This window comes from Siniperca chuatsi, linkage group LG16 (genome assembly GCF_020085105.1).
Source record: "Siniperca chuatsi isolate FFG_IHB_CAS linkage group LG16, ASM2008510v1, whole genome shotgun sequence".
In the NCBI taxonomy this organism is placed as follows: domain Eukaryota; kingdom Metazoa; phylum Chordata; class Actinopteri; order Centrarchiformes; family Sinipercidae; genus Siniperca; species Siniperca chuatsi.
Genome location: NC_058057.1, coordinates 1,442,767 through 1,469,391, shown reverse-complemented (window position 1 = coordinate 1,469,391; position 26,625 = coordinate 1,442,767). Strand labels below are relative to the sequence as shown.

Below are 26,625 nucleotides of genomic sequence, written 5' to 3'. Positions count from 1 at the left end.
TACTTGACCATTTGGTGCTGATCAATCAAGATTTTCATTCTCTCAGCATGGGAGTAATGAGTTGCTGATGGGCCTTTCAGGCTGGCAGTTTGAGGCCAGGGTGACAACTTTGTTAGTCTTCCATTGTGTGACCACAACCTTCCTGGAGGGGGGATTAGCATGTAGTGAATGTCTTTCTGGTCTTCCAGGGGGCAATATTTAACCCGATTAGCTCAGATTGTTCCTGTGGCTCCTATTCACCAAGAGCTGTGATTAGAGGGAGGGAGGTGAAATAGTCGTCAAACATGGTATGGCACGTCTCGTGGCACAGAATCCAACAGGTGCATGACCAGAGCCTCCCACACCCAGCTGGGCTTTTCTTCATCTTTGTCTGAAAAGGGGTGAAGCGGGAGGGGGCATGGAGAGCTTGATTTACATATAATCTGCATACTAAGGAGAGAACGACCAATGACAGCACAGTGAGTGGTGTGTTTGCCCGTGTGTTTGTCTTGTGTTCTTGCTTTTCCCAATATGTAAGGGCGAGTTCTTTATTTCGGGAAGTGAATGAAATTGAGGTGGAGAAGATTTCTATGTAAAATAATCCTCTCATAGACTGGAGCCTACCAAACAGTAATCACAAATCACAGTCACTTGCTTGTGGTCATTGCATTACATGGTTGTACCGCTCCACCATTTTGCTGTCGATGGTTTCTCAGCTGAAGCGGTTCTGTTTCTGGACAAACCAAAGACTTTTAGAGCATCCATCTGATTTTGGAAGTGATGGCACCACATTCCTTTTCCCCAGCCACGGCCACAAAAGCTGAAGGCCGAGGTTTTCCAGGAAAGTGCAACGCTAGTGAGATATTCTGGCTTCCGAAGTTTAGCCAGGAAAACGACTTGCGTGTTTATAGCAGCAAGGTCGAGGCGGTCGAGGTTCCCTCATCAGTCCTAACTTCTCTTGGGGCCGGTACTTGGACGGTATCGTTGTCCTATTCAGAGCTCATGTTGTCATTCTCATGCTGCAGTTCTGCTTTTAAATGATCTGAATCATAAATGGTAAAAAAAAAAACAGATTCCTCATCATCAGTAGCCTCAGGTACGTCTTCATTTCCAGAGCTACTGTCAATATTCAAAACCTCCAATATCAAAGAAAATGCTGCTCTGCACTATACCTGCCACCCAGGTGCTGCACCACCATGTTACTGTGAAAGTGAGCTAAACAAACTTTTTCATCACTGTGGCTGTATTTATTCATAGTAGCAGTGAGACAACAGCACCATCATGAGGCCAAACAGGAAAAGACAACATTACCCGCTATTACTTTCGTCCAGCATAATGAACACTGTCACATGCCTCGGGTCTCTGGCGACCCTATACACTTTTTGAAAACATTTGAAAAACAATGCTTTTTATCTTTTTGACACCAGACCATTGTTAAAAGCAAATAGTTTAAGGAATAGCAGGGAGGTGATTGCTTAATTGAATGAAATGAATGAATTAGACAGGGAGTAATATAGTCCCGGGTCACTAAAGACCCGAGGTATGCATTTAAGGGTTAAACAACATCATTGGTGACTGAGTAAAAGTTGGATAAATTAGGCTAATAGATAACATTTTATTCTTTCAGGATCTGATTAATATTTATGTATCTTCCTGTATATTCTGGTGATGCCAGAGGCAAGGTGGAATTCATCTCAAACAAACAAGCATTTTGTTGAGAACCTTTATTTTGAAGTTTCTGTGTTGGAGGTGCAGTATCCTTTAGAGGCTGGGCTTCTATGTGTCTAGTTCTCATTGGATAATTACAAAGATTCAGCCATCTTGTAGCGTAAATGTGCTGTGCTTTTACCTGTTCTGCTGTGTGCTGAAACAAGCTGGTTTGGTCCTTGTTACTTGCACCTAGCTGGCTGGTGAGGTAGCAACAGCACACTCTTTCTTAACTAATTTACCACAAATTCCATATACCATATGCAATATACCAAAGTTTCTTAATGTAACTTTCCTACTGCTAATGTGTAGTGTATTCATAACTTTGTTGTCATGATTGTCCATACTGTAATTTTATTATGTTGGTCTATTCTGTCCACTCGACATCTGTTTCCTGTCTGTCCGTCCTGGGAGAGGGATCCCTCCTCTGCTGCTCTACCTGAGGTTTCTTCCATTTGTTTCTCTGTTAAAGGTTTTTTTGGGGAGTTTTTTCCTTTTTCGAATCGAGGGTCTAAGGACACATTGTAAAGCCCCTTGTGGCAAATTTGCGATTTGTGATATTGGACTATATAAATAAAATTGGCTTGACTTGAAAGTCGTACTCCATCACAGTGAGCATTGTCTCACCTTTGTTTCTCTTTGGAAATTGTGCTGTTGCGCATTGTGCTGCTGCTGAAGTATTTTTAGTTTTGAGAATATTTTCTTGTCAGTGCAATGAGACTACAGCGTTCTTCGATTTAATGCGACATGTGGTTGACCCACTACCGCAGCTGCAGCTGCAGCTGCAGCTAGCAGCTACATACAGTCTGTGGTGGCGGTGAAGCCGAGCGCAGTGTATTTCAGCCTGCTGGTCCTCTCGCGGCCCGCCGGGCTGCCCCTCCACACACACCGAGCACTTCTTTGCCTCGTTCTCCGGTGGGCTGGACCTGGACCTGGACCAGTGTGTGGCAGCCCGCCCTGCAGACACCCGGCTCTCTGCCTAGCCCAGAGGCACTCCGGCAGCAAAGCAGTTTCCGGAGGAGAAGTGGCGGTGAGAGGAGCAGCAGGCAGGCCGGGCAGGAGGGACTGCGACAGCCGAAGAGATCGGCGTGTTTACCGGAGAAACTGGATCAGCAGCACCGCTGGCTTTGTGTTTTGGTTTTTGGCAGTTGGTTTGTAAAACAGACACAACCAGAGCTACACAAAGCCTAATACAACCTCTGTGCTTGACTCAAACTGTTTCCCATTACTCACCACACTGATAAACAGCTGGCTCCCTGTATATAGGCTACACTTACCTCGTGCACACGAATTAAAGAACACTTTCAAAATATATGGTGTAAAATTTATTTGGATGTGGAGAAATGGTGGCATTTTACGCTTCCATTCCCATGATGGGTATTGATAGTAGGAAAAAAAGGTATCGAATGAATATTGGTATCGGTATCACTTTAAGGGTACTGGTATTGTCATTTTTTAAATGATACCCAGCCATAGTTGTAGCTCAAGGGGAATTACCTATCCTATAATTTTTCTAGTGTCCACAGTGTTTCAGAGTTGTAGGAAATTAGCTAAAACGTGCAAAAGCATTGGTATGATGCATTTGTCCATGCACAGGGCTCACTAGCACCTCTGTCCCCCTTAGTGTGGAATCTCTGCCTGCAGAAAGCAGGTCATGTTATAAATAGCAGTTAATACCATCCTCTGTACTTCTGAGTGCTTTAAATTAGCAGCATGTGTGTGTGGGTGTGTGTGTGTGTACACTGTGGCTCCTCAGTGGATGCATTTGTATTGAATCTGTGTATAAATAGGCTTCTGTTCAAAGGCCTGCCCCACTGGCCAGCAGGGATACACACGTTAGGCAAGATCTCACACTGCCTGCTTATTCAACTGGATCTCACTCGTAACTATAGCATTATTATTAGCATTATTATTAGCATTATTTTTATTATTATTATTATCAAGTAAAACCGTACCATAGTTGCTATGCACAAACATTGGAGAAAGTCCGAATTTTAACAATGTTTGTTGGGGACTATTTCCAGCGGCGGATGAATCCACGTGTGGTGCTGTAGTGAGTGTTTGGGGCAGCAGGACGGTGTGTGTGGGACTGAGTCAGAATAAACTCCAGTGTGTGTGTTCATGGTGATGAAGGAACATGTCAGCCAGTGCAGCAGAGTGGCTCGCTGATGGGTTTTAATAGTTTCTGAACAACAGTGGAGGAAGACGATCCATCTCCGCGGGTGGTCTCATCCTTCGAGCTCGGGTCCTCTACCAGAGGCCTGGGAGCTTGAGGGTTCTGCGCAGTATCTTTGCTGTTCCCAGTACTGCACTCTTCTGGACCGAGATGTCTGGTGTTCTTCCAGGGATCTGCTGTAGCCACTCCTCCAGTTTGGGGGTCACTGCCCGAGTGCCGCCGATGACCACGGGCACCACTGTCGCCTTCACCTTCCAGGCCTTCTCCAGCTCTTCTCTGAGCCCTTGGTACTTCTCTAGTTTCTCATGTTCCTTTTTCCTGATGTTGCCATCGCTTGGTATCGCCACGTCAACCACAACGGCTTTCCTCTGCTGTTTGTCAACCACCAAGATGTCAGGCTGGTTCGCCATTACCATTCTGTCAGTCTGAATCTGGAAGTCCCACAGGATCTTGGCTCGGTCATTCTCTACCACCTTTGGAGGTGTTTCCCACTTTGACCTCGGGTTTTCGGTCCATACTCAGTGCAGATGTTCCTGTACACTATGCCAGCTACTTGGTTATGGCGCTCCATGTATGCTTTTCCTGCCAGCATCTTACACCCTGCCGTTATGTGCTGGATTGTCTCAGGGGCCTCTTTGCACAGCCTACACCTTGGGTCTTGTCTGGTGTGGTAGATCTGGGCCTCTATTGCTCTGGTGCTCAGGGCCTGCTCCTGTGCAGCCATGATGAGTGCCTCTGTGCTGTCCTTCAGTCCAGCCCGCTCTAGCCATTGGTAGGACTCCTTGGTATCAGCCACTTCAGTTATGTTCCGGTGGTACATCCCATGTAGGGGTTTGTCCTCCCATGATGGTCCTTCCTCCAGCACCTCTTCCTCTGTTCATGTTTCATCCTATCCAGGATGAAACATCCAAGATATATATATATATATATATATATATATATATATATATATATATATGTATATATATATATATATATATATATATATATAGAATATCACCAGACTATCTTTTAATTTAATTATAACATATATCTATTTTACTATTTTATAATTATTTATTTATTATTTGTAATTTTATTAATATTTTTATGAGAGAAGGTTTACAAACATTAATTTAGACTATTTTGAATGTGAATCTGTGATTTAAAATCCAAGGAAACCATTAAATTAGAATCAATTCAAGTTTGTAGCTTCACTTAGCAACCAGTATGGTACTGATCAATTATCCAATAAATAAATTGGTAATCAAACAAACTGTGCTGCATCACTGGTAATCTACGCTGACCCACTAAGTGCTCAAAAGGCCAACACTAACCTAACAAAGCAGCATACATCTTTGTAATGTTACTTGGAATGTAATTTGCCTTTAGAGGACTTTTTAGCTCTACAGATACTTAGAGAAATCAAGACTGCAACCCTGACTGAAACATTTCTGAGGTTAAGACATGTTGAAGATACTCCTCTTAATGAAGGTAGTGTAACAGAGAGTCCTCAGGACTGATTTAATCACTGCTTTAACACTCTCCTTAAAGCCCCTTTTCCACCTAAAATTACAACCTTAAGCTGAGACCCTCATCTGTTAGAGACTAGCTCTCCGAGTCAGCAGGGAGGAACTGAAGCATCAGGAGGTGCACTGACAACCCCCAGTTCTTTCCCAAAAGCCATGCAGGTAGCTAACTAGCTACTGCAGCCATCAGTCACTCTTAGAGGAGCACACTGCTAAAGTCGATTTGCAACTGTGTCCATGTACTATCCCTTAACCCACTTTTAATTAGACATTTGAACATTTACACTGGATTGTTATAAGCCAGATTGTACAGTGCTGCAGCAGAAATTCATTTCTGGCTGGGATGAACTCGGGAAAGCGGGCAGATTGTTTTGTCATTAATAAAGTGAGTACAAGTGAGCAAGAGTGTGCAGGATTCTTTGGTTTCCTCCGTCATTTATAGACGAAACGGTTATCTACGAGGAAAAGGGGGAAATGAAATATAGTGGAACATTATTATATTTACACACTGACGACTTGAATAGCATTTTGATGACAGGAAGTCGAAAGAATATAGAGAAGGGATTACCCAAGTCAGGATTTTTTCATTGATCAGTATGGCTGTATTAGCTATCTGTAGTCTAATGTTATCCATCAGCTGTCTCATTGTGCTCCATGTAACCACTGGATTTGTTCCTCAATACAATTTATGTGCTTTGGATTAAAAGAAAAAAACACTATTGCATCTATTTCACCAACATTTTGCAGCCAAACCTTTAAATTACTGCTGTTGGTTGAAATCTGCATTTGAACTTCAGTATGTTGTTCAAGCTGAGGCTGGAGATAGTTGTTTTTATGTGCATTTTCAATTTGCTCACTGAACCATCAGAAATTCAACAAAAGGAAAATTATTGCAAAAAACGTTTTTACAATTGGCTGAGGTGGAAAAGTTGGCGTATTGCAGTGATGTTGATAGGTTTTCAATGTAGCAAGTCCCAATAAAATGTCTGTAGTTTGACAAACTGTAGTGTTAAACCCGTGTTTGATGGTTATAATTATGGTTATTCATGTATGTTGAAAATGTATCTTAAAATTCAACAAATAAAATTCCATTATTTTAGTGGGAGAAGACCGTGGTAATGAGAGGCGAACGTTTCAAAAAGTAAGATTTCTCAGTAAAACACGTGCTGGTTGGTGGATCAGATACACACCGAATGAAACACCGACTCTAACACTGTTAATTCACCGTCTGTCGTGTCTTAATTAATGCAGATATTAATACTCCCCTGAAAGATGACGCCCTTCTATTGTGAAAACCCCATAAGCCTTCCTGTAGCAACAACCATTAAGAGAACCAAACTGTGAAATTGTATTTATGTTGTTTGTTCTGTCTAACACATTCATACTGTGAGCTGCACTTTTGTCTAGTTTCTGTCAGATACAGTTTGTGTGCTAATGGAGAAATTCCTCCGGGAAAACATGCTGCTGGTATCATCAGTAAAGAAAATATCAACATCACTACAAGCCGTAGACGCCGGAGCGCATACACGCTCCCTAGCTTCTATTCATAGACTACTTCACATCCAAATTCAACTTTATGCACACACTCCATTGCATTGAGAATGAGTTTGTGTCACTGGAGAACTTAGTGGACACAAGCTTTCTGTGTTCAGCCTTGGAGCACATGCGGAGGGGTTTGCAGGAGAGCTGAAAACTCGCAGTGCTGCAGGTTCCCGGTAATTTTATAATGTGTGTATCATTTGTGTTGTCATATTTAAACAAACCATCCATCAACAGGGAAAGAACAGCCTCCTGTGTACGAGAGTCGCTCTCCTCGAAGAAAACAAAAATAAAAATTTACGTGTATTTTAAATAGACATATTTCCATAGAAAATGACTGATGTTATTCAGTGACAGTGAGAGCAACTCCATATTGAACACTTTTTACCAGCCTCTTTAATTCTAACACTTTGATGATGAAAACGCTCATTTATGATTTATTGACAAATCTGACAAAGTTTTAGTTTAGACATTAGTTTTAGTTGAAGTATTTTAAAGTGAAAGTCTTCAAACCCATCTTGCAGACTGACGTATAAAACATTAGATCCCACCATCTCTGATGTTGATGTCAACACAGGCCTCTGCTCCGTGAAATGGGAGCATCACCCTGCACCGGGTGATGAGAATCTAACCCCATTTGGTGTGGAAGCAGGGATGTGGTCTCTGATGACGAGCAGCTCTCCGGGTGGATTTGGGAGACAAGAGAGGATGGACGCCGAGGGAAAGAAAATCAGCAATTAGGAGTGTGTGAGTGCGTATGCATGTATGTGCATGCTTAGTAGACCTCACCACCGTCAGTGTGTATTTATATTCCTCCTATAGTTAAATTTCACTCCTACCATCCAGATTTTTGCAGGCGAGAGGACTGTGATGACTCATTCTCATAGCTGGCGGAAACGATTAAAGAATAAATCCACAGCTTGGGTGCTCTGTTACTCAGGGGACTAAAACGCATTCACTTGTGAGGCTGAAAAACATGGAGTTGCAGGTTTTTAGCTCAGCTCTCGCTCACACTGACATCTCACTGTCTTCTCCTGTCTCTTTTTCATTTTCCCATGAAACAGGCTTACCAGGTGGATGTAGGTAAAAACTAAGAGGGGCTGGATAAGAAAAGGAGGGGCTAGTGCAAACAGTGACATGGCTCAGTACTAGCAAGGTGTACCTAATTGTACCTGTTTGGTAAAGTAAAAATAGTTTAAGAATATGCATTTGCATCTGCCTCTGAAGTCAAATCATTCTAGAATGACTCATGTATATTACAACAATATGGTTTTGTTCATCATCACTAAAAAGAAGTCCAACATGACATGAAACACGAGCAGTCAGATGTTTTCATTAAAAAACTAACTCACTTCTCACTCAGATCTCAGCAGTGTTATCATAACCAATAAAATGATGGCTAGAGCTACACAGAAATAACCCATTATGTAATAAACTGTGGTTTGAAAGGGATGGCTACCTCGGTATGAATGATAAAGTAAAATCTCTGACAAATATGACAGGCAAAACTAAGTAGTAATAAATGAAGAAATAAATAAATGTTGTCTCTCAAGGTGTGCTAACACTGTACAGTAATTTTATTATTATTACTTTTTTAATTTGCATGTTTATTTCTGTCTTAACCAAGTGGAAAGGTTTACTTTGTTATACGTTTGCATTTAATTATCTTCACAGATCTTTCCAGTGCCAGACATTTTGACAAGTCACCGCAGGATGAGCACATCGTGTAATTACAGTATTTTACAGTTGGTAGTACCCATTTCTCAATTCTGAGTTCACTTTCTCAAAACTCTTCACACAGTCAGCACGGCAGAAGTCAGTGTGGACTAAACTGGATCACGTTTTATTGCTTTGACACAAAAATGCATTCAATGACCACATCTTTCAAACTCAACCACCACCAGAACTCCATTTGACATGTTTACATACTATTGTCAAAACTGTTATATTCACTTTCAAAACATAAAACAAAATTACTGTAAATTAGACAGCAATTTGCTACATTCTGTTACATCTACATCTAACAAGAAATAAAAAATAAAATTGCATAAACTCCTTAGTGGAACTTACAACGCTGAGTGCTCGGGTTGGGCTGATGTAAAAACTTTCAAACCGGTTTGATATTAAGCTAAATACCGGACCGGACGGTAATACCGGATTCTACCACTAGGTGTCGCATGTGACTCAGTCGCTCCCAAGCGTAACACAATGAGATCCCATGAATGATTTTCCACAACACGTTCCTGCAAATGTTTCACAATAAAAGCCTTGTTAAGAAATGAAGGACTTCTGTCCACTGAAACGCTCATAATGACAAATGCTGGTACACCAGACCGGACCGGCAAAACCGGAACTCGACCCAACCCTACTGAGCGCCTGTTGTCATTCCTTGCTCACCTCTGTGAAAGACTTGTGCCAGGTGAGGCGAGGGGGCAGGTGAACATTTTGTAATTGGACGGGACGATGTGGCGTTTCACCATCTGGTCCAGTCATGTGTTTGCAGCCCATCCCAGGACTCACTCTCCGTCCCTCAACCCCACAGAGGAAATCTTTTCCTCATGGAGGTGGACAGTTCGTGATCAGATGTCCCTTTTGGACACAGTGAATGCTGGATGTCTGGACATATCTGCAGAAGAAGCATATTGCAGTGTTTCTGATTAATTTCTGTGAGGCAGCACAGTCCCAGTCATCTTGGTTTATGCTAAATAAATAAATGAACGATACTTTTACACAGACAATAGTGACACTACTTGTAATGCCACCTGTTGATGGTCATTATATAATGAGTGACAAAGAGTTACTGTTGGCAGACAAATGTTGTCAGTGTTCGGGTACAGAACACTGAGATGTGTATGGGTGTTTTGGGTGCATTAGTGCATTTTGGATTGCATTCCATCTCAGTTGGTGGTAGTGTGCATGCTGGCTAATTGGCTGGCTTACTGGAACACTTACGTAGAATAAAATTATCAGTAATGTTATTAGTTACAATGTTGTTTTTTTCTTCCTGAAACAAGTCAAACTGTCTGCTGTGAAAAAGGAATATTACAAGCGACGTCACATGGACTCTCAAGGAGCTCATTCTGGCTACTTCACCTTTTGTATCCAGACTTTCAGATCCATGTTGTCTTTTAAATTAGAATGATGAAATTCTGAGATACACATAATAACTACTGTGCAATTTGTGCTTTTCAACAATGAATAAATTATTTGGGGTGGTCAGCCCAACAGTGGGAAGCTCTGAATATGAATACAAATGAATGCAGGCACAAAAGAAAACATGGAATCGTCTATTTGTTTGTACAGTAAACGTGCTGCGACACTAAGAATCAGACAGGCAGTACGCTGTAGTGGGGCTCTCCCAGGGTGCCTGAAGACACCACTGAGGAAGCAAGGCATGAAATCTATGCAGCTGGATTCTCCCATGATCCTCCTCCATATAGTCTCTGCCAAAGCATATGAATACGTTCAGGTCTTTGTAGCGAGGTGTGTCTGTGAGGGTGCAGAGCAGTGTTTATTTTATTTTTATTTAACTAGGAAGTCCCTTGAGATTAAAATCTCTTTTTCGAGGGGGACCTGGCCAAGCGTGCGTGGAGGTCCCTGGATTTAGCCTCGCTAATCAGATCAACTTGGCATGAAAGACAAATAGGCCTCAGGCATTAGTGTGCTCAGCCTATTCAGTTGCAGCATTCTCACTCTGACAGGTCACTGCTTAGTGAAGAACCTGCACACACCTTTGGAAGCTCCACATGCTTAACTGAGAACAGCCGCATCACTCTGTTGTCACTGTTCTGGTATAGATGTTACTGCTCCATGATGAGCTATAAAGCTGTGTTCTAGTTTCCACACAGCAGTAATACCACACAGCCACTTCCTTCCTCTTACTACAGTTATGAGAGTGTTGTGGCTGCCAAGTACCACAGGACTCACTGAAGTGCCTCTAATCCAGCACCCAGTAGAACAATGGCTTCGAACAACAGTTAAAGGGCTGATTCTCCCAAAAAAACATATTCCCTCGCTTCCCTCTAATAGTATCCAATCATGCAGGTAGTTTTAATTTTATGTGTCCAGCTGTGAGGTGTCGGCCTCTGAAATCTCCACCTCAATCACAGTACAATGGAGATGAATGAAATTTCATTTGTGGTGTTTTTTGTATTTAAAATTTTCAACAGCAACATCTCTTTCCAGAAACAATGTCCCTGTTTCTCTGGATTATCCACACACCTCACTGTCAACATTTTTTATTGGAACAACTTTCTACTGGAGACAGATAGCTCAAAACCTAGGGAAATGAAACCAAATCTACCTGCATGGACAATTTGGGTTCAGCAGCGTTTGCACTCTCTTGTGCAGCTGCGTCAGACATCGTGGCACACACTACACTGATTTTCCGTCTGGTTGTGCGGCAAAAGTTCAACTAAATTGAACTTTGATCCCAAAAATACTGACCTCCACAACACGTGTCCAGTGGCTGAGTGAGTAGAGATTACCTGTCTACCTGTCTGTCTACCTGCCTGTCTACCTGCCTGATTACCTGTCTACCTGTCTGTCTACCTGCCTGATTACCTGTCTACCTGTCTACCTGTCTGTCTGCCTGCCTACCTGTCTACCTGTCTACCTGCGTGTCTACCTGCCTGATTACCTGCCTACCTGTCTACCTGCGTGTCTACCTGCCTGATTACCTGTCTACCTGTCTACCTGCCTACCTGTCTGTCTACCTGCCTACCTGCCTACCTGTCTACCTGTCTACCTGCGTGTCTACCTGCCTGATTACCTGCCTACCTGTCTACCTGCGTGTCTACCTGCCTGATTACCTGTCTACCTGTCTACCTGCCTACCTGTCTGCCTGTCTACCTGCGTGTCTACCTGCCTGATTACCTGTCTACCTGTCTACCTGCCTACCTGTCTACCTGTCTACCTGCGTGTCTACCTGCCTGATTACCTGTCTACCTGTCTACCTGCCTACCTGCCTGTCTACCTACCTGATTACCTGTCTACCTGCCTACCTGCCTGTCTACCTGCCTGTCTACCTCCCTGATTACCTGTCTACCTGCCTGTCTACCTGCCACTTGAAGGACCACTACAGCAGGCAAGGTGAGGGTCACGTGATGGAAGAAGACAATCAAAGGCATCTGTAGCAAGGCATCTTGCTAACTAGGGTAACGTTCTTCATACTGTCAGAAAGTCACCGGTACCAGTGGAGAAGCTTGCTAACACCAGTGCTCGTTTGGCTATCCCCATCCCGGCGCTCACGTGACCCTCGTCTTGCAGGTCGTAGTGGTCTCTTGAGAGTCTCCTGAAGTGATTTTTCCTGATCCAGGTAAGATATACAGATACAGATCACATGTTAATACCAGGTGAAAATTTGATCATTAAGCCCCAAACCCACAGCTGCATGGGACGTTTGGTTTTTTCTATGTAAAAGCACCCCCTTTTTGTCAGGCAAGCTCCACTCTTGGAACATTCCGGCTACAGCACCTCAAAGTTCTTTCTGTGGTCTCGTAGCGGTCACAGTGGAGGAGGAGAAACTTATTGTTGCTGTTGCCGCCATTATAAAGATAACATAAAATAGGTGATCTTGGGTGGTGCGATTGGCTGTTCAGGTAAAAAAACAAAACAACCAAAAGACTCCTGTAATCAGGACTGCTCTCCAAGCTGACGTTATGGTCCATCCATTCATTCATTATATATATATATATATATATATATATATATATATATATATATATATATATATATATATAAAGTGCATTTCTTTTGACTTGCTGCATCTCATTGCAAATCCATATACTCTAGCAAGACAACACAGGCAAAGCTGCTTGCATCTGCATGTCTAGCTTTGTGTTGCAGAGAGAAATTTTCATCATTATGGAAACTGACATTTTCAATATCCTGCACAATAAGAGAGTGCAACTTTGTATCTCAGGAGTCAGGTTGAAGGTGAGCTTAAAGACACATTCCCTGATTTTTTTTTTTATGGCGTCTGCCAGTGCCCACAAATCCTAAATGGTCCTCGCAGCTCACCAGTTTGAAAGTCAACTAAGATGATGCTGATAAATAAGATGTTGTTCAGGGTGGGGAGTCTGCATGTCCTCCCCGTGTTACCGTGGGTTCTCTCCGGGTTCTCCGGCTTCCTCCCACCGTCCAAAGACATGCATGTGTAGGTTAATTGATAACTCTAAATTGCCCGTATTGAATGAGTGTGAGAGTGAATGGTTGTCTGTCCTTGTCTGTGTCTGTGTTAGCCCTGCGACGAGTTGGCCAATGTCCAGGGTGTACCCTGCCTAAGGCCCAAAGTCACTGGGATAGGCTCCAGTCACCCGCGACCCCTAACGGGACCAAGCGGTAGAAAATGGATGGATGGATGGATGTTCAGGGTGGATCCTGCAGGTCAGATCACCAGCTGTACAGACATTCTCCCTCCACAATAACAATAAAATGGACAATCGATGATGACTTAATACATTTGCATATGTTACAAATACACTTCTTAATATACAGTAGCAGTTAGTTTGTCTTGTAATTATACTGTACATCGATGAAGTCCCGAAACCGAAACACTTCCAAAAGCATTAGTTATTAATAAATTATTTCCAGCTTAGAAAATGAGAAAGCTCATTATTCTGACATAATTAGCTAGTGACAGTAATACATTTATGTGAAGGACATGAAGTGGATCTCAACCAGATCATAAGCAACAATGACAGCAGTTATGATGTGTGTGTGTGTGTGTGTGTGTGTGTGTGTGTGTGTGTGTGTGTGTGTGTGTGAGAGAGAGACATAAAAAACAATGAAACTGAAATGATTTATATTATTTGTGCTTTACTTACCTTTTGTGAATTACAGCTCTATATGTGTAGTCATGGCAACAGCACAAACATAATGATGACAATGGTAGGGACAGTCACAGTGGTGTGACAGTTAGTGGTGTTACTGTTTGCAAAATGGAAAACATTCTTTTAACAAATACCTAATAATAACTCACTTGTTAATCTCTGCAGATGGACACCACATTGCTCCTGAATGTGAGCTGAACTACATGTTTCTCTCCAATGCAGCAGACTCAAAGCTCTGTGAGCACACGACGAAGACAACTAAATGAGCCTGTGTGTTTTCTGACAACAGAAACAGAGAAATATGTAAGTGACAAATAAGTAAATGTTTGGTAAAGGACGGACCAAAGGGAAGAACTGGGATGAAGCACACTGCCCCTGACCCTAATGGTTGGCAATTCTCCTTCCTTCGGCAACCGTTGTGAAGTGCCCCTGAGCAAGGCATTTAACCATCTAATTACTCCACTGAAGCTCCTCCGTGATGCAAAGGAGCAGATTGTGTTTGCATGTGGCAGCCGTTAGGTTGAAATGTTCCTTTTTAATTATTGGATCATGCATACAAAGTTCTAGTAATTTAGCACATATTTCAGCGCAAACATATCTTATATCATTAATACTCCATACATTCCTACTTAACACATTGCAGTAGTACATTCTGCAGGATTGTTTCCTTTGTTGCTGTTTATTGCTACAGTGACCTAATTTCCCTGTGGTAATGATCAAACTTTGATCTCATTGTATCTCAGAAGAACGATATGTTAAAGAACAAACGTTACATGCAGTGAGAATTGGCAGCTGAAAAACATCTGTTTTTACCATCTAAAGGATTGCTTCATTTTCACATTGTCAGTGCATTAAGAGCAGAACTCAAGTGCTCAACAGCTCTTGCTGATTCCACATTAATACATCATTTCAGTTAGATTGTCCTCAGTGTTATTCCAGAAAGTCATTCACTGAAGAATTGGGCATTTAATGGGCTTTTATGTAGGGAGATCATTAGATTTTGTTTGTGTGCCCGATAGTACCGTTCCTTTCCCTCCTCTCTAATGTAATGTTAGTTGTCTAGTTAAGCACTTTGGGCTGCATCTTTGCATGAAATGTGCTATACAAATAAAGTTATTATCATAATTATTATTATTAATTATAGCCATTAGCTCTCCATCAGGGTGTACCAGTGCCAATAGAAATTGACAGCTTCTGCACACTTGCACAAGTTGTTAATCACTTCCCATTTTATTCATAATGTGTATATCCAGTGACAGACAGACTGTCTGCTGTTTGGTGCTGAGCAGGTAGTGTACCGTGTGTTTGTACAGCTGCTGCTGCTGTTAGAAACAAGGCTGAGTGAGTAAAATTGGTGGCCTTAAAACCAAAACAATGAGCTGAAAGAGGCTAAAAAGCTCTGTAGAGCTGAGGGGAGCTGCGGAGTTGGTGATAATTCTCTGTGGGTTCATCAGTACCAACGCCACCTTTCGCATGACACATTGTCATTTGATCCATTTAAGGAGGCACAATGCAAAGACCACGTAGAATTTTTTTTTTCATATTGTAGAATAGTAATTGTATTGTTAATATTAATAAATTAGTAATAATAGGAATGACAGCTATAGGAAAAATAATGTCAGCATCAGTAGCAGAGCCAATAACAACAACTCATTATTATACTTTTAGACGTATAATAAATGTGTGCATATCATACACACACTTCAGGACACTACAGGAGTTTCAGTGTCTTCTGAAATGTAAATTCAACATCATCTGCCCTTGAAAGCATAGTTGGGATGCTGTATAATTAATATAGTTAATAATTAATAGGTAATATTAATTTACTTATGTCGTAGTGCACGATCGAGAACCCACAAATGCAGAACACAATGCGTAGGTTTAAAGGTAACTCAGTGTTTATTTAAACAACAGAGATGACTGATGATAGCTCTTCTCCCGGGTGGTAGCGCCGGAGACGTCTACTGTAGCCCTCGGGGGAAGCGGCACGTCCGACCCTGAGCGGACTGTGAAGATCCAGGAACGGGGACTGGGGAGGTGTGTTCTGCTCTGGTCCGGGAGTGGAGTGGACTGGATCCAAGTGGTAGTGGCTCGTGAGGTGTCGCTGGCAGAGTCAGGGAGACTGCTGGCAGGATGGCGGTGTAGCCGACAGGACAGGCAAACAGGTTGGCAGAGATCCGGGAGGAGAATGTGACTGCGATCACCAGCGAGGAGGGGTTTCTGGGACAAGCAAACCAGAGTTTACACAAAGGAGACAACTAGACAGAGCTACAGGAGCACGAAGCTGGGTGAAGCTGGGTGAAGCTGGGTGAAGCTGGGTGAAGCTGGGTGAAGCTGGGAGCCGTTACGTAGAGTCGTACAGTGTATGGAGATGATCTGGCGCTGGTAGTGTGGAAGAGCCAGGTATTTATGCTGTGGAGACTGATGAGTGATGGGCGTCAGGTGTGCCGGTGATCAGCAGCAGGCGGGAGACCAGGGAGCCGGACCAGGAGACACACACACACACACACACACACACACAACTCGAGACTAACAGAGGACACACAAGACACACGAGGAGAGGAAAGTACACCAGAACCTGCAGGGGTCGTACAGGCATGGAGGCGCCACCTAGGCTAGAGCCAGTAATAGTCAAAATATCCCATCCAATACACTCTGATCTGAGAATGTAAATGAAAGACTTGTAAGAACACGCTGTACATGTGCACGCAGCCTTAAAAAACCGCACTGCTCCTCTCTTGTTTTTGCTTTGCTTCACTGTGTGGCTGCCAGTGACAACAGTTCATTTGGGCCGGTCAGGAATGATAAGCATGCATCGCGCTCAGATTAAAACTTAATGTGCTCTTGCCGGCTGACTGCTTGTCAATTGAATGGCCAAAGCAATAGGAGGCAGTGCAGTGGAAAGCTAAGTGAATCTTCTCTCTCCATTCCGAAGCCCAGAAAAAGCTCGGAGCCTTTCCCCAGGTCAGCCATAGATACTTGTTTGCCCCGCAGCCCGTAATACAAGTGCAAACAACCTATCGACCACTTCAGCCAGTTACCAAATCATTGCTCTTCATCACAGCTTCTCCTACGAGTTGTGCTCTTATGTGCATGCAAATTTCCTCCAGTGAAATTCTTAGCTGCAAATGGATTCATTAATCATACACATCAGTCACTTTCAGAGTGAGAATCGGCAAGCGCGTTCACAGGTATTTGTCTTAGTGACACTGCTGCACAGAAAGTTAAGTTGTTACTTCATCATCAGCCTTAATGGCATCTGCTGCTTGTTGTTGCAAATGCTCTACAGAGTCACGAGTCAGTGGGCACATTCACAATACATTTATAGTACAGTCAACTCGCAGACATGCCCCCCATACTTTTCAAAATAACATTTTTGTCTAGGTTGCCTTCAATTATCACTGTGCGCTCACAGTAATAAGATTCATTAACTGGGAACTGTTTTGCCCTGGGTTGCGCCTCTCAGGCTTCCTGCAGGCTGCCCTAACCCTCTGATTGGTGGAGGTGTTTGGGGCCGTACGCAGCCTGACAGGCAGCAGACATGTACTGTAGCAGCTCCTCTGTTACATTTTCCTCACAAAAACGAGGATTTGAGACTTGACTTGGACTTGACTACTTGGCTTACAAGGTTCAACTTTCAACCTGGAGAAGACCTGGAATGATTAAAAAAACAGCTTTGAAATCAAAACGCGCAAATGCCATGTCATTTTCATGATCAGCATTCAAAGACCTGAAAGACAATTTTGACAATTTTGACAATTTTGTCAAAGTCCACTTTCTTTTTCCAGAGCTTTCATCCGCATCTCATGGTCTTTAAAGAGTGAACAGAGACGACGTGGTACATGAACAAGAGATTTATTCCTCTTCTGTGGCAGTAAACACAACACACAGGCCCACTTATAACTGCTCTATATTCATGTTATGTTAATTGTAATGTACTGGCACTCCCACACACACACACACACACACACACACACAGCGGAGAGCAGCCGCTGTCTCTCAAAGGGCCACGCATGCGCTCCTAGTGAGTGTCAAAGCACCGCTGGATTCCATGTCTTTCATGGCTGGTTAGCTCTGACTACCAGCTCTACGTCCCTGTCCATGATACACTGAGCGGTGGTCACAACCCCCCCGTCCCACACTGCAGTCCTCTGCCTCTCACTCCTCTGTTGCATTTTTAAACATGCTGGGAGGGGGGGTTCTAGCAGCAATTGAGGGTGTAGTTACTCTTTAAAAACTCAAGACTGGAACTACTAAGGCCTACTCTGCATGTTTTTGATGGAGAAAAAACTTTTTTAAATAAATATTATAAACTCAAGGTTAATTTACTAATTTTCTGTAGCTGTCGAGCATTTGGCCTGTATGACCTTCTTTAGCAAATGGAATTTTGCTGCAGAAGGTCATCACCAGACCTAAATACATAACTTAAGTACAGACAGAAATGACCACCTTTTATCACATGACTGAAGTTCTGTATAGGTCACATGATGACACTTGAAGTTCCATTCACTGAAGGACATTAAATACCATCGAATGCCTGGAAAGTTTAGAATATCATATTACAATGTGTTCCCAAGGTCACGAATAAAACTCCATGCTAAACATTTAAATAAATTTTATATTTTGACAAGTGATAATAATGTTCTCCTAAAAAGAATTGATCATTCAAAGCTAAGACAGTAGATGGCACTGCTGTTAAGATGTAAATCATCATTATTTATCATTAAATATCAGGTCTCAATATTGAAACTAGATGTGAATTTAAGTAGGGTTACTACATTAATAATACAGAAATGTACACACCATATGTAATTATTTTGTTACTACCATTATTGTGGAAAGCACAATAACCAGTTTCATCATAGCTTGTCGTTTGCTACACCAGTTAGCGGTACATGTACATAAAGCAGGAAGTAGAATTCACATTTCACAGTTTGTTTTTGGTTGTTTTTCTACTTTAATTATTCCACATGGATAAACATATTATCAAAGTGCAGTTTGTGCATTTAAATGAGTAGCGTGTTTGCATGAGTTTACTTCATCGACATGTGGTAATAGAATATGACATGTCTTCATTTGTAACATTAGTTTTTTTATCTGTTAGACTAAGGTGGCTGCAGAGCAGTTAATCAAACTGTCACGTTTGCATGATTTGTTTGTTCCTGTGATTTGTAAACATACTTAATGATTAACGGGCTTTTCTCTGCCTGTGATGCACATTATAAAAGATGTTTGCTTTCATTTTTCCCCATATAAACTTGCCTGAGCCCGACTGGCGACTCTTTCGAAGCAGCTCCAGAGGCTGACAGGCAGAGTACAGATGTCATCTCCGTGGCAGCGGCCCGTCAGCAGGCCGCCGCACGGATCACGCCGATGTTTATTGGTTTCCCAGCCGAAGGCCTGTATATAGGCCCGATAGGGAAAGATGCAACACAGGCACAATGGCTTTTTAAGGCGGAAGGGAAGCGTTCCCAGATCGGCTGTCACTTGTAGACCTTTTTATATTTCAAGATCCAGTGGAGTACAAGCTAGCTTTTGTGTTGTGCTGTGTGGTCGTGCATATTCCATTTGTTACAGCAACATGAGTCTGTTTTAAAGCAAAGCTGATGAACTGCTATGGTTTACGAGTATTTCAACAACAACAAAAAACAAAACAAGGAACAAATAAGGATGGCTGGAATTACAAAGATTTGTTAAGTAAAAAGGTTATCCACGTTTTGTTCTACCAGGATGAACAAGAGGAACCGACATTTACATTTAAACTCGTTTTGAAGGAAAGAATGCTCTTTAAATGGCACTTTACTTCACATTCAGGTTATTGCTTAGTCACTGCATCATTTCTTGTCTGTTTTCCCAGCCGGGCCAGGGCCTCAAACTCACTTCCTTACCATTGGATCTGCTTTGTAGTATCAACCAATGGGACAATGCACACCTCTCATCATTCCTATTGGTTAGGATAAAACTCTGCTCATCAGGGCTGGGGGGAAACTGCTAGCTGCAGCCATTGAAAAAAAGAGTCACAATCAGAGCTCAAACAATTAGTCGATTTACTGATCAGTCGATAGGCATCAAATTCAAATTGATACTATTTTGACAATTGTTTAACTGTTTCAGTTTCAGTTCCTAGTCCCCTGTGATTGCAATTTTGACAGAAAAAAATACTTTTTTATTTACATTTTTTCATTTTTCATTTTATAGACCAAAGGATTAATTGACTAAATTTGGCAGATTAATCGATAACAGATATAATCGTTAGTTACAGCCTTAATCACGCCCACAGTCTATCGGGGGCGTGATCTTGATTTTCTAAAACCTCTTAAAGTTTTTGGTGGAAATAGATTTTGCAGGTTAAGCTTTGACCTACTGTTGTAGTACTTAAAACTTACACATCAACTGACATTTCAGCTGCTGTTGTCTCGTACTCATTAATGAAGGCTTTAACTGCTTTCTGTGATTACATTTCAACTGACACTTTGGCTCATGGGGTCGTTTAACCTTCCGCTGACATCTCAATTCACTTTGATGCTTACACATCACCTGACATGTTTCCTGCTTTAATCTGAAATTTCATCTGTGTTAACTAAGAGTTTAAATGCTTTCAAAGATTACATTTTGCTTTCACACTTTCATTTCATCTGAAATTTCAGCTCATTGTGGTAATTAACTTTCAACTGACATTTCAACTGCTTTCACTGTCTACAGTTCAACTGACACTTCAACTCTTTAAGTACTTCAAGTTCAACTTAACTAAAAAATATACATTTTAAAACATTTAAGCCTGTTTGAAGTGTTCAAACCTACAATTTCATTTTCAGCACAGGAGAACACACTTTCGTCACAAAATGTAGCCTTTTTATTTGGGTGAAACTGGACTTATTGAAAAACTGATGTTCATGTTTGGTGTATTCTTTTTACAGCGATGGCCTTGAACTCCGTTGTAAAGCTGTGTCCCTGTAACCACATCTCAGCAATTAACAGGTGAGTAAAAAGTTACCATAGCTGACAGTTGTGGTGGCCAAAACTTTGTTGTAAAAAATGTAATTCATTTCAACAGTGACCTGCCTGTCATTATGGTAACATGGACCAAAAGAGCTTCAAAAGAACATTTAGTTTGAACATTCTAAGTAGACCATTACTATCCTGAATGAGATTTGGGTTGCATGTTGCATGCAGAACTTCAAAAAAAACTTGGGATCTTGCTTTTAATTCTGTTAACACTTCCACGTTGTTCATCTAGGAATTCTAAGCTATACCCTGACTCTTTAATGCTCCACAGAGTGCTGGGTTTTAGGGCTTATGTTTGAAGAGGGATAAGTTCTACCAAAATCTCTCGACTTAGAGGGTTTTCAGGTGATGCTTTGGGTCTGGAAGAGCTGCTACAGCCTCTCATGACTCAGCGAGAGCAGACAGCTTCAGACGTGTGCTTGCTGTAGCCCTCTAATCCACACCAGTGATGGGCAGTGTGTGTGAGGCTTTAGCCGGACCTGATGAAGGAGAAGCTCTTACAGGCCGAGACGACCATGATCTAAGTAGGCAGCCAGCGAGGCAGCGGATTGAGGTCACGTCAGCCCATCCAGCGCCTACAAAACTTAATGCGGTCGGCTGGGCTTGTTTTGCCGAGTTGTGGTGACAGGATGGTTTTCATGCTTGGGCGTGAAAGCATAGAGGAAAAACTTTTTATACCTGCTTGACAGTTACAGGACACGTTACTGGAAACGTGCAAAACAGTAACTTTGTCAGGGTTTGATTTCTCAACCATCTTTACAAAGTTTCCAGATTTCTGCACACATGAATTTGGCTTTATGACTTTATAGGTATCATTTTTATACCGCGAGGAAACTAATGCAGAGCAGAGGAACGGGACATTTGTATTTGTGACAGTGATATTTAGTTTGCTCTTTTGGTTTACAGCCAGAAGCCCATCAGGACTCATTGAGCTGCTTTGTGTTGTTGTTTATCCCTGCCAAAGAGCTGCTGTGCAGGCTCCCTGATCATCTGACAGCTTTTAGAGACAAGAGGAGGAGGATCTGCTGAGATTACTGCCTGTGTTCCAGCAGCGTCCCCAGAATCCATCCTGTGACACACCACACGTCACCAATCCATTATTTATACCTTCTACAAACATCAAAAAGGTTTTCTTGGCCAAGTGCCATGGGATGTTGATTGTATTATGAGCGTAATGACATGGGGTGCTTCATAATCAGTCACAGGGGGTCCCAGTACCCCTTCACCCTCTGCAGCGCTAACATACAGATTAGAGGACTGATTCGTGATGCAGCAGGTTAGATGGAAATGAACCAACTTGGACCTTTTACCACTGTGAGTGTCTGATTTAATAGTTCACGTTCATTTGAATGAATAGTTCCTTCAATGAGTCCTCATTCTACAGTATTTTCCCAGAAGTCAGAGATAGTCTGTTCAACTTTGTTTTATATCTGCTAGCAGGTGGATTCAAGAAACTCAGCTGCAGGGATTAGATAAGTCTAGATATACCTCCTTTTAACATTTTTGTTCTTGAATTTGGCGATTGACAAAACGTTTTTTTAGACTTAATTAGGTCTTAATTATCTATTATCATCTACCAATTGGAAAGTCGGCGGTTCGATCCCGGCTTCCCCCAGCCCGCATGTCGAAGTGTCCTTGGGCAAGATACTGAACTCCAAATTGCTCCAGAGGGCTGTGCCTTCGGTGTGACTGATTAGTTAGTTTAATTGGAGTGATGAGCAGTTATCAGTGTGTGAATGTGTAGTGTGAAGCGCTATGAGTGGTCGGAAGACTAGAAAGGCGCTATACAAGTACAGTCCATTTACCATTTGGGAAGTTTAAACAAAGAAAAGTTTTTGTTGTAGTCTTTAGATTTTGCAGAGCTACTTCCTGGGTCAGCTTTGACCTACTGGACCTATTGCAGAACTTAGTTTTTACACATTAACTGACTTTTCAATTGCTTTCATTTCATGCTCTTTAAGTGACAGTTTGCTTTCATGTTTCACTTCAACTGAAACTCAGTGAGGTGACTAACCCTCAGCTGACCTGTCATCTGCTTCATTGCCTACGCTTCACATAGTCTATGAGCAGCAGATATGAATAAAATAATACAAAGATCACAGCAAAGGTGTGGAAAGGTTTATATTGTAGTTTCAAAAGTTGTGCTAGCAGAGCCAAACAAACCGAGATCACTTGGCCCCTGGTCTGAGGCCGACCAGACAGGCTTATATAAGACACAGGCCTTAATTCCCATTTCAGCAATTCCCGTTTTATGAGCATTTTTTTTCACTGTTTCCATAATTTCCACAGCACTAATTTCATCAGTACAACAGTCATCAGTTTCTCTTTTTAACAGAAATAATCACTCACTAATTAATGACAATTTGTTTTACCTTGTTGTTTTTTCAATCAGTTTTAAGCGGCCGTCAGTGAAACTCAACATGTCCATCAGACATTTCACATTAAAAGCCTCTCAGCAGCGAGCAAGTGGAAATAATCTGTAACAAAAATACTAGTTTCCTTCACTAAGAGAAAATGAGTGACATGACTGTTTTTGTACTGATGTAAAGTATTATTAGTGCTGTGGAAATTAGCTACATTTCTATGTGATCATAGTACAGGTAATCCCAACATTTTTTTTTTTTTATCTGGCTATTATTTAAGACTCAACCATCACTTGAATACTGGCTTTTATTTGAAATTTATGGTACATCAAATTTTCTTGGATAGGAAATAACATTCCCAAACCCCAAAATATGGTTCAGCAGTAGATAACAGTCAAAGAGAAAACAGAAGAGAAAAAAGTAGGAATAGATTCTGGATCCATAATCCTATTTGATGTTCTTGAGAAAGCAGAGTGAAGCTGCTGACTGACAGCATGGGGTCAACATTCTGTAATATTTGACACTAAAAGTAAATGGCAGCTTCTTATATTTACTCAAATGTTTTTGCCTCTATAAACAAAAGAAATAGGATTCAGAGAGCAGCAAAGTGCATTTAGTTATCTAAAGAAAGCTGCAGATTATTACTTTAAGAGGATGAAATAAAAAGCTTTAGTTAGACAATGGCTTCTCTCTGATCAGGATTGTAGCTTTGGTCAATATTTACTGTGTGCAAACCAAGCTCTTCTGTTGACTTCCTCTCATTGTCTCTGGTGTCTGTGGCTCTGTGGCAGCTCTGCTGAAGGTCGGTTAGTCTCGGAGGAAGCTAGCAGCACCGTGAATGGTCTCTCTAGCCTGTGGCACTGCAGGTGTCACTCTGGCAGAGGGCCTCATTAAAAACACGTTCCCTATAGAACCACTTCTCCCCACAGTGAGAGAACAGACACCTGGCTACTGTGTCTTAAAGCTGCATCGATTTCTGTTGCAGCCGACCCACAATCCCACAGCACAGCACGCTGACTGCTTCCAGTCAGGGTGTGCAGGGTGCTGCATAGAGGCAAACAGGCCAAACACTCCCACTGTTACATCGCACATTGATTTTTACTGCCTTAAATTGCAAAATGACCATAATATATCAAGAAGGGGGAGAGAGGGTGGTAATAGGATTATTGGTCAATACTAATGATTCAATTACTTCAGCAGGTTGTAGATTTTCTGGCTTTCAAAGCTTGCTTTCAAGTCCAGTGACAAGGCCAAAAGGACTCAAACATGAGTGAGACAAATGACAAAATAGTATTAATTTCAGTATTTTTAATGGTGTTACACCTGCTCATTAAACATTCCAGTTTCTACTACTTGCCTCTGTTGAGAAAATGTGACATGGTTCATGTTAACTACAGGTCAGTGTAATACAAGGGGGCAGAAGAGGTGAGTTGGTGGGTTTTGTGCCACAAGATGATACACGCTGAGAAAAATAATATTGATGTTGTTAGTTCTCCTGGTTATTATCCAAGATCAATGTAGATTGCAGCTTTAGTGCTGTTTTTTACAGCTTCTTGTTTTTAAGCAATAAAGCGAGACTCTGTAACTTTTGCTGAACAGCCACCGTAGTCACAAGGCCACTACAGGACAAAAGTACATTACATGTGAGAGTGGGTGGAGTTCAACCACGAGCAGTCTCCTGTTCGTGTACAGTGTGTTTAATTCTTGTTTTACTTTTGTAATTACACCATAGAAATGTTTGCCTGACCTTACCTTACATGCTTAAACATAATATAACAGAAGCACAAGTCGACAAGAGGTGTAAAGTTAGTGAGCTGACCCCGTTATGTTGCTAATATTAGCTAACATTAATCACCACTGGTCATAGCAGCAAGTATTTTGAATTGAACAAAGGTGTGTTTTATTACGTATGAATTCAACTTTTCATTTGTCAGAGGAAGAATGTGTTGTTTACACAGCCCTACTTTATAAACCAATTAGAAACAACCGTGGCTAAGTGGTGAAGGCAGTGCTGAGGTGTCTTAGTCTTCTAATGGTCTAACTAGCTAACTAGGTGCTAGCTCAAAAAGCCTAACTTTTCTTTTAAAATACAGGTTGAACACATTTTTTTACAAGAAGTTAGGGTACACACCTTCGTAGCTGTGTTTAAAATCTTTGTTTGTTTTTTTTATTAAAATGATATTTAGGCAAACATACAGCATGGTTTGGGTGGTTAGCCTTTCACACTCATTCATGGCGGTTCCCAATGCCTGTGTATGCTATATTCATGCAGTATTGGCAGAATGAGTAGAACAGAAAAACCTCCCAATATTCCAACTTTGGCGGCCACGTTTTTATATGTATAGCTGTTTTTGCCAAGCAAAAGATTTCGTTGCTTTGTCAATGAGCAGTAGACCTGAATCGTTATTAAAAACATTATCTTAGAAACAAAGTAGTAGGCAGCACAAAAGATGCTTACTTCACAGTTAATTACAGCACATCATGGTGGTTGTGCTGTAATTAACTGTGAAGTAAGCATCTTATCCACAATTAGCCTGATGAACAGACTGAATTTCTCTTTTGTTTTCACTTCATTTTCACAGGAACATCATGTCCCTTTTCTTTATCCTGCCTACAAAGCTGTGATTGGCTCAGTTGTATTTTCCAATCAGAGAACACAGCTGTCAATCAGCATAACATTTGATTGATGTGGGGGTGGCGAACCAGAGGTCTGAAACCAGGCCAGGTGAAAACCGAAGCTTTGTGCATCTCTCAGCTTTTTGTTGCTGTTCCTGTGTAGATAATGTACTCTCATTCCAGCTCTACTGCACTGATTATAACTGGCAGTAATACAGTGTTCACAGACTGTGAACAGGGGGAAAACCGTTCAAGGGCAGCTAATGCATTTGTTTGCCGTACATATTCCTGAGAGGGCGAGTAATGTGTTTAGCATAAGAACACAACAGGGAACATACAGAGAGATGTGAAGGTTCTCCATGTTGCTGTGGGAGTGTCTGCTCATCAGACTGCAGCTGTGTGCTGATGTGTAACCAGTTTTACTGCGCTGCGTACTGTACCTGCTGGGTGCCTCCAGTCGAAGCTCTCATATAAAAGAGGATGTGGAAAGTATTAACAGTGTATAGGTCAGCACCTTTCAGTTCAGTCTGTGATCAAAGGTACCGCTGTGCACTCCTATTACCCCAACTCCTATTCCCTGATGTCCACAGATGATTCTGATTACGAAGGCACTCTTTTCCACACAAGGACTTGACTCTGACTCTTATTTAAGACACAGGATGTTGTATCCTATACTCTGCAAGGTAATCAAAAAACAGATGTACAGTGTGGAAAATGTATATGGTGTACAATGTTTTCTTGCAAGGCAATCGGAATGTATTAGCACTTGGCCTGTTTTTCAGTGACAGTGGCTAAGATTCAGCAGCAGACAGAGGGGAAAAAAGGCTGTTGCAGAGTCATTGCTTAGAAGACACTGAGTAGGTGTTTCCCAGGGCATAGTTACCCATACATCTTCATAA

At 41.9% G+C, this 26,625-nt stretch overlaps 1 protein-coding gene across 8 annotated transcripts in view; it reads left to right on the top strand.

The window, feature by feature from the left end:
- lrfn2b (leucine rich repeat and fibronectin type III domain containing 2b) overlaps positions 1 to 26,625 on the top strand; it is a 164,270-nt gene that overhangs the window by 23,017 nt on the left and 114,628 nt on the right. For 5 of the 8 annotated variants that reach the window (XM_044169722.1, XM_044169714.1, XM_044169716.1 and 2 more), the window contains one exon: positions 20,660 to 20,720. The exons of 1 other annotated variant lie outside the window; for it this stretch is intronic. The gene's annotated coding sequence lies outside the window, so the exon portion shown is untranslated. Of the gene's footprint in view, positions 1 to 11,980; positions 12,227 to 13,917; positions 14,046 to 20,659; positions 20,721 to 26,625 lie in introns of those variants that run through there. 2 more of the 8 variants (XM_044169718.1, XM_044169719.1) reach the window with 2 other exon arrangements.